The sequence below is a fragment of the Bos grunniens genome, chromosome 18, assembly GCF_055505025.1.
Source record: "Bos grunniens cultivar Pamir isolate PY7600 chromosome 18, Bosgru_T2T1.0, whole genome shotgun sequence".
Taxonomy (NCBI): domain Eukaryota; kingdom Metazoa; phylum Chordata; class Mammalia; order Artiodactyla; family Bovidae; genus Bos; species Bos grunniens.
Genome location: NC_141182.1, coordinates 12,902,342 through 12,914,692, shown reverse-complemented (window position 1 = coordinate 12,914,692; position 12,351 = coordinate 12,902,342). Strand labels below are relative to the sequence as shown.

Genomic DNA, 12,351 nt, shown 5'->3' with positions numbered 1-12,351 from the left:
TGGTTGCAGGTGGGAACCAGCGCTAGAGGCTGCTTTCCCGCTAGCCCTGGATGTCTCTGTGTTGTGATGCATGTCCTAGGTGCTCAGTGACATTTCCTGAATGGCTGAAAGTTTGGAAGATCAGAAAATACATGCTCTAGGGACAAGTGTGGGCCCAGCTGTGACCATTAGAGGGTCACCAGCACAACTGTTCAAGCAAATACATATAAAGATCAGTTTCCAGGGTATAAGATCAGGGTGAATGGGCTTGACTGTGGAAAAACCTGCCAGCTCCTCACAAATGAATAGCAAGATGCTGGAACATCACAAACATCCTTGATCACACCGATGCCAGTGAAGATCAGTCTGTCTAAAGCAGAATTCCCTCAAGTACTTGGATGATTGGTCCCCAAATGCCTATTAATATACAACTTCTGGGGCCAAATCAGCAGAGAAAATGCAGCAACCTCTGGTTCACATTCACAGTGCTCATCGCAAAGTCACAAGAAGGCCTGTGGAAGACACCAAGGACACGTGCAAATTGTGTTAGATCAGTTTAACCCAGTGTTTGCCAGACTTCTTTGAGCCTTTTAGTGGCATGATGGCTGCAAGTGTCCCGTAGGATGCACTTCCATGGAACCCACTTTGGAGAACACTCATTCGTAGGGAAGACACTTTCAGGAGAGGTTTGGAGATCCGGTTGAGATGGTGGTCTGGGGCCAGGGTGTCCAGAGCCCAAATGGTGGAGGGCCAGGGTCCCGAATGCAGGGCAGGGGAGCCCTGTAGGTTTTAAGAAGGTAAGCCATACTATCCACACGTCAGCTTATAAGTGGGGCCTGCTTGGGTGTGAATTTGGGCCACATGAGAGTCAAGGGTGCTCCAAGGGGGTCCATGCCTCATCTAGCCTCATTACCAGCCAGTGATCCCACAGAGCCTTTGTCACTTTTGGCTACAGCCTGGTCCCACGTGTTTGCAATTGCCCGGGTTGCAGCCAGGGAGAGGCAGGCAAGATGACTGTGTGCTCAGGGGGTGCTGGAAGGTGGGGCAGGGTGAGGCTGGAAGGGGCAGGGTGAGGCTGGAAGGAAGGGGTGTCCATGGGCCGGGCCAGAGTGGGGCTGACTGCTCACACCCTCTGCCCTCGCTGCAGGGTCCCTGTAAACACCCTTGGCCTGGCCCCCTGCCATCAGGATGAGTACATGTGCGGACCCCTCCGCCCAGCCTCGCATGCTGGGCCCACAGCAGGGTATGGAACGCCCATGTTTTGGGAAGCGGCAGGGGCCTCTGACTTCCCTGGGTCCCAGCTAGGGGCATGTCAGAGCCTGCTCATCCAGAGCCCAAGTAAACACAGCGCAGAGGATCACAGAACACACCAGCTGGAAGGAAGCCTAGAGACTCTTCTGGTGCAGAATTCCTCCCTTGGACAGTGGGGAGACTGAGGCTCAGAGTGGGGAAGGGATTGGCTGCCGCTGAGATAGGCCTGGGACCTTGGGTCTGGATGTTGATTCCAGGGCTCCTTTGCCCACCCCGGGGTGTCTCCAGAGCCACTGCCTGCAAGTGGGGTGCTGGGCAAGGCCTACCTTCCTGTTCGGGGCGGTGTATGCTGCTGGAGGAGGAAGGGCAGCAGGTTTGTAACTTAGAGTCCCCTCAACGGATGAAACAGAAGGAAAACAGTGACGACTCTTTCTTCAGTTTTTAAAACACAAAGATATTTTTCTATTTTTTTCTATTTTATCACCTTATTTGTGAATTACTTTTGTTGTTTTTTTTTTCCAATTTTTTTTAAGGTTAGCTTTTTATTTTTATTTATTTATTTTTATTAATTTATTTGGCTGTGCTGTGTCTTCGTTGTGGCATCCAAACTCTTGACAGCAGCATATGGGATCTAGTTCCCTGAGCAGGGATGGAACCCATGCCCCCTGCCTTGGGAGCTCAGAGTCTTAGCCACTGGACCACCACGGAAATCCCCTAAGGTTAGTGTTTTAAAAAATGTTTTATGGAAAATTTCAGACAAAATCCCAAAGTAAAACAAAGCTCTACATGCTCATCGCCCATCGTTAACACTTATAAGTTTACCAATCTTAATTCCTTTGTTTCTACCCACTCTCCCCAAGTCAGGGTTAATTTGAAGCAAATTCCTGATGCTGTATCTTTTCATCTACAATTATTCAGTATGCATCTCTGATAGACAGGATCTCACTCATTTTTTAAATTAAAATTTTTATGTTGAGATAGCTATAGATTTACTCACATGATAGGAAAAAATGCAAAGAAATGACTAGCATAGTAAGGATGATTTCTCTTAAACACAATCATAACATTATTATCACAACCAAACTATTTAATAATATTTACTTAGTATCATCAATATCCAAACAATGTTTACATTTCCCAAGTGGCTTATATTTTTTCTTTTTTTAAGTTTGATTGACTTGCTTTAATTAACTAGTTGTTCAAATCAATCTTGTGTATCCAAGTTAATTGTCCCAAAACTAGTGAATTAATTAAAAACTTTGAGCTGCTTTGAGGTATAATTCATATACTATATGATTCACCCATTTAAAGCATACAATTCAGTGATTTTTTTGGTAGCTTTTGATTTAAAAGCTAATGTGCATCTATTGTAGAAAACATAAGCAGTACTCATGTGCAGAATTTAATGTGAAAGCTCTCTGCAGTCATCTCTACCCAGTGAATGTCTACTTTTACAAGTTGAATTATATATAAATTATATATATGACAGATAAACTCAGGGGGAAAAAATGACTAAATTCTGTTCCTAGGCATAACCACCAAAACTTTCAAAATTATCCCCCTGTTTGAGGTTGTTCTTTTTTCCCCAGCATGAACTTCAGAATGTCTTACACATTCATACGCTGGCTGGAGGGTGCTGAAGGCTGGCCCCGGGTGTCTTCTCTTTGCTGACTCTCTTGGTGAGTACCAGGGGGCATCCAGGAATGACTGTCATCGTGGCTGTCACCGGGGTTCCTCATTCCTAACCAAGCTGTCCATGGAGAGGGTTCAGGGGATTAACAAACCTACAGGAAAAAACATTATTATACGTCTTCATTTTGTCTGACCTAAATGTAGCGTCTCCTTCTGTTATGGCCAAAGGCAGCAAGCCAGTGGCACTAACAGAATCTGTGACTTTGTCACAAGGGAAATCATAGATGTTCCCCATCATAGTACAGTCACAGCTACTATTTTGAAATGTAATTTGAGCTCAGTGCTACTATGAGTCAAAGAAGCTGTTAGACTTCTGTGAAATCTGTGTTTCTAAAAAAGCCCATATATTGACTATATACAATTAAAAACAGTTTGATTACAGTATTTCAATATAATTGTTTCCTGGGTAATCCTGCAAATTTTTATGTATTTATGAACATTCCAAGAAGGGGCTCGTTAGTTTCTTAAGACTTCCAAGGGAGCCCAAGTTCCTCTAAAGGTTAAGAACCTCTGGATTGGAGAGAAATGCTTTTTTTCCTAAGTCACTGATGATTTACTTTTAATCTTTAACTTTTTAAAAATTCAGGGCCCCTTTACAGAGCTCCACTGCCTCTGGCTTCCCAGCTGAGCCCTTTCTCATTTTTCAGGGTTAAGTGCAAACCTGGCGCCAGGGTCCGGGGGAGAGAGGCAGCAGGAAGCAAAGGTTTTGGGATGTCTCTGCTGCAGAGGGAACTGGGCAGGGCTGTTTTCCGTGGCCGCCTGCCCTTTGCTTCGATGAGCACACAGCTGGTTTTGTAGCGTTGGGCCTGCCCTCCCGGAGGGATCGTTTCAGGAGACGATCCATCTCCACGTCCACATGTCCTATTGCCCTGGAGCACAAGTTAGATGAAGCATACGAGCAGCTACTCCTAGATGGATGGGATGAAGAAAACCCAGGCTCCCCCATAGTCAGGAGGAGATTCGACCAGTTCTGTGCAGCTGGTCAGGGGGAGCAGGAAGCTTCGGGGGCTCTGCAGGTTTACAGGGCAGCGGGTCAGAGAGGCATGGGGGGACAGACATGGCACTGCCACATGCCCCTCCTTCCTGGTGGTCTTCAGTGTACCCCCACACAGGGTGTGTGCTGACTGGTGCCAGTGGAAATTCTAACCCAGGCCTCCTATCACTAGCCCCAAGCTCAGGGCTTCCTTATTATAGCATAGCTGTTGATGTGCAGTGAATCAGCCAATCTACATACCAGTGCCTAGCCTGGTGGTCAAGGGATCTAAGGAAAACCATGAAGGATCATTTCAGATGATAGCCATTGGCCCTCTGAGCAGGAATCAGACCCATGCTGTTGACCATAGCCAGGTCTAGGTGGTAAGGGTTTCTCATCCCCCAGGGCTGTGCTACGTGTTCACACCTGTTGTCTCATCCAGTCACCAGAGCCGCTCTGTGGAGGCAGCCACTGGGCACCAGCATGGACTCTGGGCTCCATCTCCTGGTGCACAGCCCTGCTCCGCCATCTATTAGCTATGGAACCAGTCAATAACTTTGTCTCTCTGTGCCTCAGTTTCCTCATCATAAAATGGGGACACTGATATTCCCAAGTACAGGGCTGCTACAAGAATCAAATGGTATTCATAGAGAAAGCACTGCCAGAGTGAGTTAGTGTCCTGTGACTGCTGTAACTAAGGATCATCAACTTGGTTTCTGAGAACAACACAAACCAATTCTCTTACCGTTCTAGAAATCTGAAGTCTAGTCTGATGTGGGTCTCACTAGGCTAAAGTCAGCATTGCAGGGCTGTGTTCCTTTTGGAGGCCCCAGAGGAGAATGTTTCCTGGCCTTTTCCAGCTTCCAGAGGTGCCCACATCCCTTGCCTGTGGCCCCCTCCTCCAGCCTCAAAGTCAGCAATGTTGCATCTCTCTGACCCTGCCTCCATCATCTCAGGTTTTTTTCTGACTCTTCCACCTTCTCTCCCACATTCAGGTCCCTGTGGTTACACTGGACCCACCTAGGGGAATCCATGATGACCTCCCCATTTGAAGGTCAGCTGATTAGCAAACTTACTTCTGTCTGCAACTTTCATTCCCTTTTGTCTTGTGAGGTGATATACTCACAGCTCCCAGGGATTAGTGGTGGATGTCTTTGGGGGCATCAAACCCCCAATCCTGTGTTGTCCTTGGGGTCCAGCTGCCACATGTGACAGTGGTTATGCTTAAACTGTTTCCCATTTTCCTGGTGACCACTGGATATTCCCCTTGAAGGCAGAGAACTTCAGGAAGTCAAAATCATTAGTTCGGTTGCTAAATATTGAGCCTCTTGGCATGGTTCCAAGCTCTAGGACTGTTTCAGTGTGCAAAACAGACATGGTACCTGCCTCATGGGATTTAAAATTAGTGTGGAGACAGATGATTGGAGAGGAAATAAATAAAAACTTCACAACCGACTGTGATGACTGCTCTAGAGGAAACAGACAGGTGCTATGCTAGAAACTAATGGAAGGGGAAGCTAGCTGGTCTGGGAAGGCCTCTCTATGCAGGTGACTTCTGAGCTGTCCCCTGAAGGATGACAAAGGTCCCAACATGAAGGAGAGAAGGCTGGATGGACATTGGCAGTCAGGGTTCAAAGCTTCTAGAAGGGTCCACAGGTGAGAAGGGACTTGGTGTGAGGAGAGGCCAGCACAGGGGCGGGCAAGGGTCAGGGACCAGGCCATGGAGTGCTCGGCCTTGTAGGCCATGGGGGTGAGTTTGCATTTTGTCCTAAGTTTTAAGTAGGTTGTGTCACAATCCAGGACAGAGAGCTGTGAGAGGGATGCTGTGGAAGGGTGGACCGCGAGCTTCTGGGATTCCTAGCTTGTACTAGCACTAAGCTCTGTGTAGAATTAGAAGGCTGTGGCTAGGTACAGTTTTCTCCTGGTGTTAGTCTAGGTACCCCCGGCCTCCAGCTACATATACTCTAGGTCTGTGATTCTTAGTGCCTGCAGTTGCCACTGCCCAGCCCTCCTGCCCTCGGCACCCTCCTTCCAAGTGCATGCGGATGACCTTCCACAGGTGCCGCAGATGTCCCCTGACAGCTCCTCTCAGCCCACACTGGTAGAGCAGAGATGCTCGGGGTCCTCTGTCCGTGATGGACAGAGGTGGAGGACGGGTGCCCCAGACTCCTCACCTGTGGGGGCTGGGGCTAGGCTGAGACAGGTCCTGCACCGTCTCCTCATGGTCTCCAGCAGGAATGAGCTAGTGAAAAAACAAGAGTATTCAGAATTTCAAGATTTTCAATTTCAGAGCATTGAACAATCACGGGGGCCCTTCCGAGCATGGGGCCCCAGGCCACTGTTCAGGATGCGTTGAGCTCCCCTCCGTCTTTTCTTATAACCATTCTGCTCTTTGCTCATTTTCATTATTTTATTTTTGTATTCCTAGCTGAAGCTTGCATGCATTTTTGTTATGGAGACAGAGAAAGCTTTGAGAAGGCAGGAATGAATGTGTTCAGAGGTTTTTTTTTTCTAGGTAGCAATGTTCCATCTCACTGGGACTGCTTGGAAGATAGGGAGAGGACCTCTGATGGTGGAAGGTCCAAGTTGCAAGACTTGACGTCAGTGGATCTGCCTGGCCAGTTCTGTTTGGCCCAAGGGTCCACTGGCCCTGGCACTGGCCTCTCCAGGCTTCAGACAGTCCTGGCTTGGTTTCTGTTTTATTGTTGTCATATGCGTACCTTTCTAACAGAGAGAGATAGGTCACAAGGAAGGCAGCATTTGGTCCAAAACCCAAGGTCAACCCCTCAAACAGCCATGCTTCGCGGTGCCATGCCAGGTATGTGTATTCTCGCATGATTTGGAGAAGACAGCCTGCACTCAGGGCAGTGCTCCTGCAGGGGCTGGAGCTTGGCTGCTGCACAAGGCCGTGGGACTATGTTTGGTGGTCAAAAGGGCAGAAAGGTATAGCCACAAATAACATAAGAGGGGGTTAAGGAGGTAAAAATCACCTGAGCCAAGCATGTATAGCAAAAGGCTTTTGTTTCATGCACAAACTCTGATCAATTGCTAGAGACTTTCTGGAGACCCCGTGGTTGACTAGTGGTGTCTGACCAGGATGGAGTGAGAGGAATGAGTGGCAAACGGGTGCCATCCTTGAAAGGCGTTTTCTCACTTGTACAAGTGCCTCCCTTGCAGTGAACTTCTGGCAACATTTTCTGAGGCTGGGAAAGTGGGCCGGTGGATTTCGCAGGAGAGCTCTGCACTCAGGAAACAGGAGAAGGAATAGTCCGCTTCCCAACCTCTTGCTTTGGCCTTCCAGTCTCTTCATTCTGCCTCTGCTCTTCCCAGGCCTGACACGTCTTCCCCCTACATGTCCATCTCTTGTATCCCATTTCCTCCTTTGATTTCGGTTCTGCTCCCAGCTCCTTCCCACCCCTAGAGACCTCCACCAGTCCCCTTTGCTCAGTGACCAGCCCAGGCCCTTCAGATAAAGGCAAGGCATTCTGCATGGCCCTCTCCTGTTGGCCTGTGATGTTGTTTATCCAATGCGATGACACACACGTGACTGTAATGACCTGCGCTGGGTGGTCGTAAGCCCGCAGCTGCATGCATCCCTTCTCAGACCCCTCACTATGCCGCCTGCTGAGGGAGAGCCAGGGCCGCCGTAAGCCAGCCAGGCTGTGTGGACAGGACTGAGGAGGAGGCAGGCCTCATCACGTGCAGACGAATACTGCGTGCCTGATGCTGTCTGATACCTCTACTGTCGAGACAGTTACGCAGCTCAGTACCATGTTTGACACTAGTAAATGCTCAATAAACTGTAACAGTTACGCTAATAATTAGTGATAGGTGGAGTATTTGCAGTTTGGCCTGCCCTGGGAAGTCCAGGTGGGTGGTCCCCGGGGACCCCCTCATTTTGAAGTTAATTTCCCAGGTAATAGGGATCGACAAAGGAGAAGAGAGCCTTTTTGGTAACAGAAAAGACTCGAGTCCGCCAGTCTCGCAAAGAGCCATCTGAGTGCTGGTAGCTAATCAGTCTGGCAGGGAGACCTCGGCCTGGGGAATGTTTTCTTTCAATCCATCTCTCGGAGACATTTTCTTGCCAATCAGGGCCCTGGGAAGGCGGGTGGGAACAATGGAACGCGTTGTCCTGCCTCCCGTTGACTCGCTGCCGACAGAGTTCACTCAGCGTGTAATCCTTGAGGCATGTGGAGCCCGCGGCCGCCAGTGAGGAGGATAAATCGCCCCTGTGTCAGGGAATTGGAAACAGATTGCTGGATGGGCCAGTGTGTCCCAGGCCAGCCCCATCCCCCACGGGCACTATGGCTGTCACCTTCCCTGGGAGGTGCCCACCTGAGAAGATGCCCCCAGCTGTCAGGCTGGCGAGGACCATGGTGGCTTGATGACGAGAGGACACGGGCACCCTTGTGGGGCACTCTTCCTCTCATCTGTTTTTATGTCTTGACTCTCCTTTTTGTAGCAGAGGCTGCTCTCCATGGCAGAGGGAGACAGTGCCAAGTGGGTTCAGGCTGGAGCCAAGAGCCTGAAGGAAGGGAACGGAGGGCAGTGAGCTCTGTCAGTAAGCCACGGGATGACCGTGGCCCCAGCACTCTGCCGCTCTGGGTCTCAGCCTCCTTGTCTGCGACATAACAACGAGGTACAAGAAGCTTGCCTGTGTTGCATTAAGGAGGCGGGGAGGGGCCTGCCTCCCCAGAGGTGATGGAAGGGCCAGAATGCTGGAAGGGAGAGTGCATTTAGAGATCATTTAATCTGGTATTTCCTCACCCTGATGGCAGGGCTGAATCACCTAGGAGTTAAGATACTGGTTCTCAGGCTCCCTCCCGATCTGCTCAGGCAGAGTTTCTCTCAAGCTGGGGTCTGAGGGTGCCAGGCTAAGAGCCTCCCTCCATGACTGTAAGGCACACCGAGTTTGGGGGGCATTTCAGCTTTTCCCCTGTAACGAAGACATTGTAACAATTTAATGTGACTCTGCCCACCCTCTGCACTGTCTGCTTCACCTTCTTCTTCCTCCATCCCTCCTTGCCCTCCGCGTGGGACTCTGCATCCAGACACAACCTCAGGTTGAGTCTGGGCTTGTCCATGTCCTAACGCCGGGTGGGCCCTGTGCCCCCCTCTTTACCTGTAAATCGGGCACACGCGGCTGCCTAACTCCCTGGGTGGCCACGTGACGAAACGAGTCCGTGTGCGCGGCCCTCAGTGCCCGGCAGGGCCCCGGCCACCCTGTCAACCTTGTTGCTCCTGGAAGTGCACTTCCTCAGTGTTTGCAGGACTCCAGTAGCCATTTTAAACAGAGATAGAGAGAGAAGGTGAGAGAAAAGCAGCTGCTTGCCTTTTTGAGAAGCCTTCAGGCTGGCAGGTTGGGAGGGAGGGTGGGGCACGGGTTTCTACTCCCCCAGGAGAGGAATCCTGTGGGACACTGATGGGTTGGCCCTTGTTTGGCTATAGGAAGTGGTCCCAAACTCCCTCAACTTTTGCAGGAAGGGGTTAGCTTTATTGCCATGGAATTTGGACTGACAGGGACTGCTTGTTAGTAGTGGGCTTCCCAGGTGGCACTGGTGGAAAAGAACCCGCAAGCCAAAGCAGGCGACGTGAGAGATGTGGGTTTGATCCCTGGGTTGGGAAGACCCTCTGGAGGAGGGCAGAGCAACCCACTCCAGTATTCTTGCCTGGAGAATCCCATAGACAGAGGAGCCTGATGGGCAACAATCCATAGGGTTGCAAAGAGTCGGACATGACTGAAGCGACTTAGCACACACACATGCATTTGTTATTAGCAGTAATTGTTAGCATTTAATAATAATAATGACAAGGCTGTCCCTACGATGTGTGGGGCTCCAGGCAGATATTTTTTGCAGGACTCTTGTCTTAATAAACAATCTGAATGACTCCAAAACAGAGTCTGTTCTGGTGGCCTAGGCTCATGTAACCCTGCATAAAATATACTGTATCAGTCATTGGTACCAGACTGACACCAATGGCCACAGAACCCCAGATGACCCACAGAAACAGGTCTCCAAACTCAGAGCATCTAGCCGACCTCTTGGAGACTCGGGGGGAATGAGGACCAAGGCTCAGATGGGCCCCATCCTGGATTGGGGTGTCCTACCTGGATGGTACTGCCTACCTGTTTGACTCCAGTCACACAGAGGAAGTTCAGAAAAATTTGAGGACTGTGCTCCAAACTGTGGGGCCCTCTGAGGTGTGGGTTCCAAGGTGAGGTTCTAGGTTTAAGAGTGATATAATGTTATAACTGTACATCATTAAACATAATAGTAATTAGAATGCTGATGTTTATGACACTGAGTAATATCTTTGTTATGTACTGGTCACTGTGCTACTTAGGATTAAACTCGGCTATGTGTGGTGAAAATGGAAAAAGAGAACAGCTTAAAAATGATAGACATTGACTTTGCTCTCGTGTAATGGGAGTCCGGCGGAGAAGGCAATGGCACCCCACTCCAGTACTCTTGCCTGGAAAATCCCATGGATGGAGGAGCCTGGTGGGCTGCAGTCCATGGGGTCGCAAAGAGTCAGACACAACTGAACGACTTCACTTTCACTTTTCACTTTCATGCATTGGAGAGGGAAATGGCAACCCACTCCAGTGTTCTTGCCTGGAGAATCCCAGGGATGGAGGAGCCTGGTGGGTTGCCGTCTATGGGGTCGCACAGAGTCAGACACGATTGAAGCGACTTAGCAGCAGCAACGGGGGTCCTGAGGTGGGCTGTTTGGGGCAGGGGGGCACCTCTGCTCCACAGAGTCTTCAGGGCTCAAGGCTCCTTCCCGCTCACCTCTCTGCCACCCAAGCGAGTGGCCCGAGGACCAGGGTGGGACGGCCACCGTGTTTGTGTTCAGGCAACAGGGTGGAGGGAAATGGGCTTGTTCCGCTGCCAGGGGCACCCTCTGCACTTTCCGATTAAACAGCAGTTACCCTTGATCAAGTCCGCCAAGTGAGGACCAGGGTCTGGTGTGGTCCCTGCATCTGAACGCACGTGTTAGCAGCTGTCTTCAGGACCGCCTGCACTCCTGCTGCGGCTCCAGCCTCGAGCTTCTGAATGCCGTGGTTCCCCTCCCTCGTCCCCACACTGCCCTGCACCCTCTCTTCCCTCTCCCATTCTCTGACGCAGGCCTCTCTCGCCTCCTCCCTCTCTCTCTGCAGGAAAGTCGTGGTGGTGACCCTTCCACCTGGTGGGAAGAAGAGACCTGGGAGGGGCTCCAATGGAAGGAAGAGACTGACGACAGGGTGGCCACCCACCAGGCAGGAAGGGATGTCCCTCCTCAGCCCTGGACCTCCTCTCCCGCCTGTGGGCTCTCACATTTGGTTATGTCCCTCAGGGGTGTGTGAGTCATACCCAGAGCTCACCTCTGACTCTTCTCCTCCTCTTCCAGCTCCCTGGCTGCTTTGAGGTCCAGCTCAATTCAACTGAGTGACTATTTATTTAGCAACTTCCCATATGAAGTATTGAGAATTATTTCCCTAGGACAATTGGCCAGAATAAATTAAAGAATCAGTGTCCAAGTGTGGTCAAAGCTCTTGGGACTGGTTGCCAATTTGCTTTCTATTCCCATGGGCAGGGCATGAGGGTGTTGTTTTATCACAACCTCTCTAGCACTGGGTATTGTATTTTATTGTGTTTTAGAAGATAATTGTTTCTCTCACAGGTGATTATCCTCCAAGATGAATAGACTGGGCTCTCCCAGGTCGTTGACACAGAGGTAATGTCAAGCTAAGCAAGGTTCTTTTTTTTTTTTTTTTGACAAATATAGAATGTCATTGTATTTTTTTTTAATGTATTTTAATGTACCTTACTCATGGAAGGTACATTAAAGTCTGGTGAATTTTAACAGGCATGTGCCTGTGAAATATCATAGCACACAGTATTGAATTTTTCATGCTCATTGTTACTTTGCCTGCTGATTGTGCTGATCCTAATTTATGTCTGTTATTTTATATATAGTTCAGGATTAGATTCAGGGTGGACAAAAAGCCTTTTAAAAACACTGTTGTATTCTCTTAAGTTTTATCCTTAAGACACCTGTCATTTTTGGAATCCACTCCAACCAGGGGGAGACTCAATCCAATGCCTATTAAATGGAATCTGAGATTTTAGTTTTCAAAGTGGGACTCCAGAAGATTCAATCCATGATTGCAAAATAGTTATTTCTTAATATTTTGGTTTTTCACAAACCAGTGTTTTCGAAAGAGATATTGTTCGCTGGGCTGTTTTACTTTTGATGTCATTTTTTGGGGTGGGGGAGCAATGATAAATTTGGGTCCAATTTAATATTCAGGGTGTAGATCCATGTGATTGAGCACAGTTCTTTGCGGGGAAGCCAGAGGGCTTGAAAGGAAGGAAGGTGGAGTGTGGGAAAACAGGAACCCCCGTGCTCTGCTGGCTGGAGTGTAAACTGGCGCAAACCTTCTGAGGGTCAAGCTGGTTCTTTCTACTAGC

At 49.4% G+C, this 12,351-nt stretch overlaps 1 long non-coding RNA gene across 1 annotated transcript in view; it reads left to right on the top strand.

Annotated features, from left to right (window-relative positions):
- The first annotated feature begins 2,139 nt into the window (after positions 1–2,139).
- The window catches only part of LOC147353061 (uncharacterized), a 199,028-nt gene continuing 188,816 nt past the window's right edge, over positions 2,140–12,351 (top strand). Inside the window, exon 1 of the long non-coding RNA XR_015145341.1 lies at positions 2,140–2,909. This is a non-coding gene — a long non-coding RNA (uncharacterized LOC147353061). The remainder of the gene's footprint in view (positions 2,910–12,351) is intronic.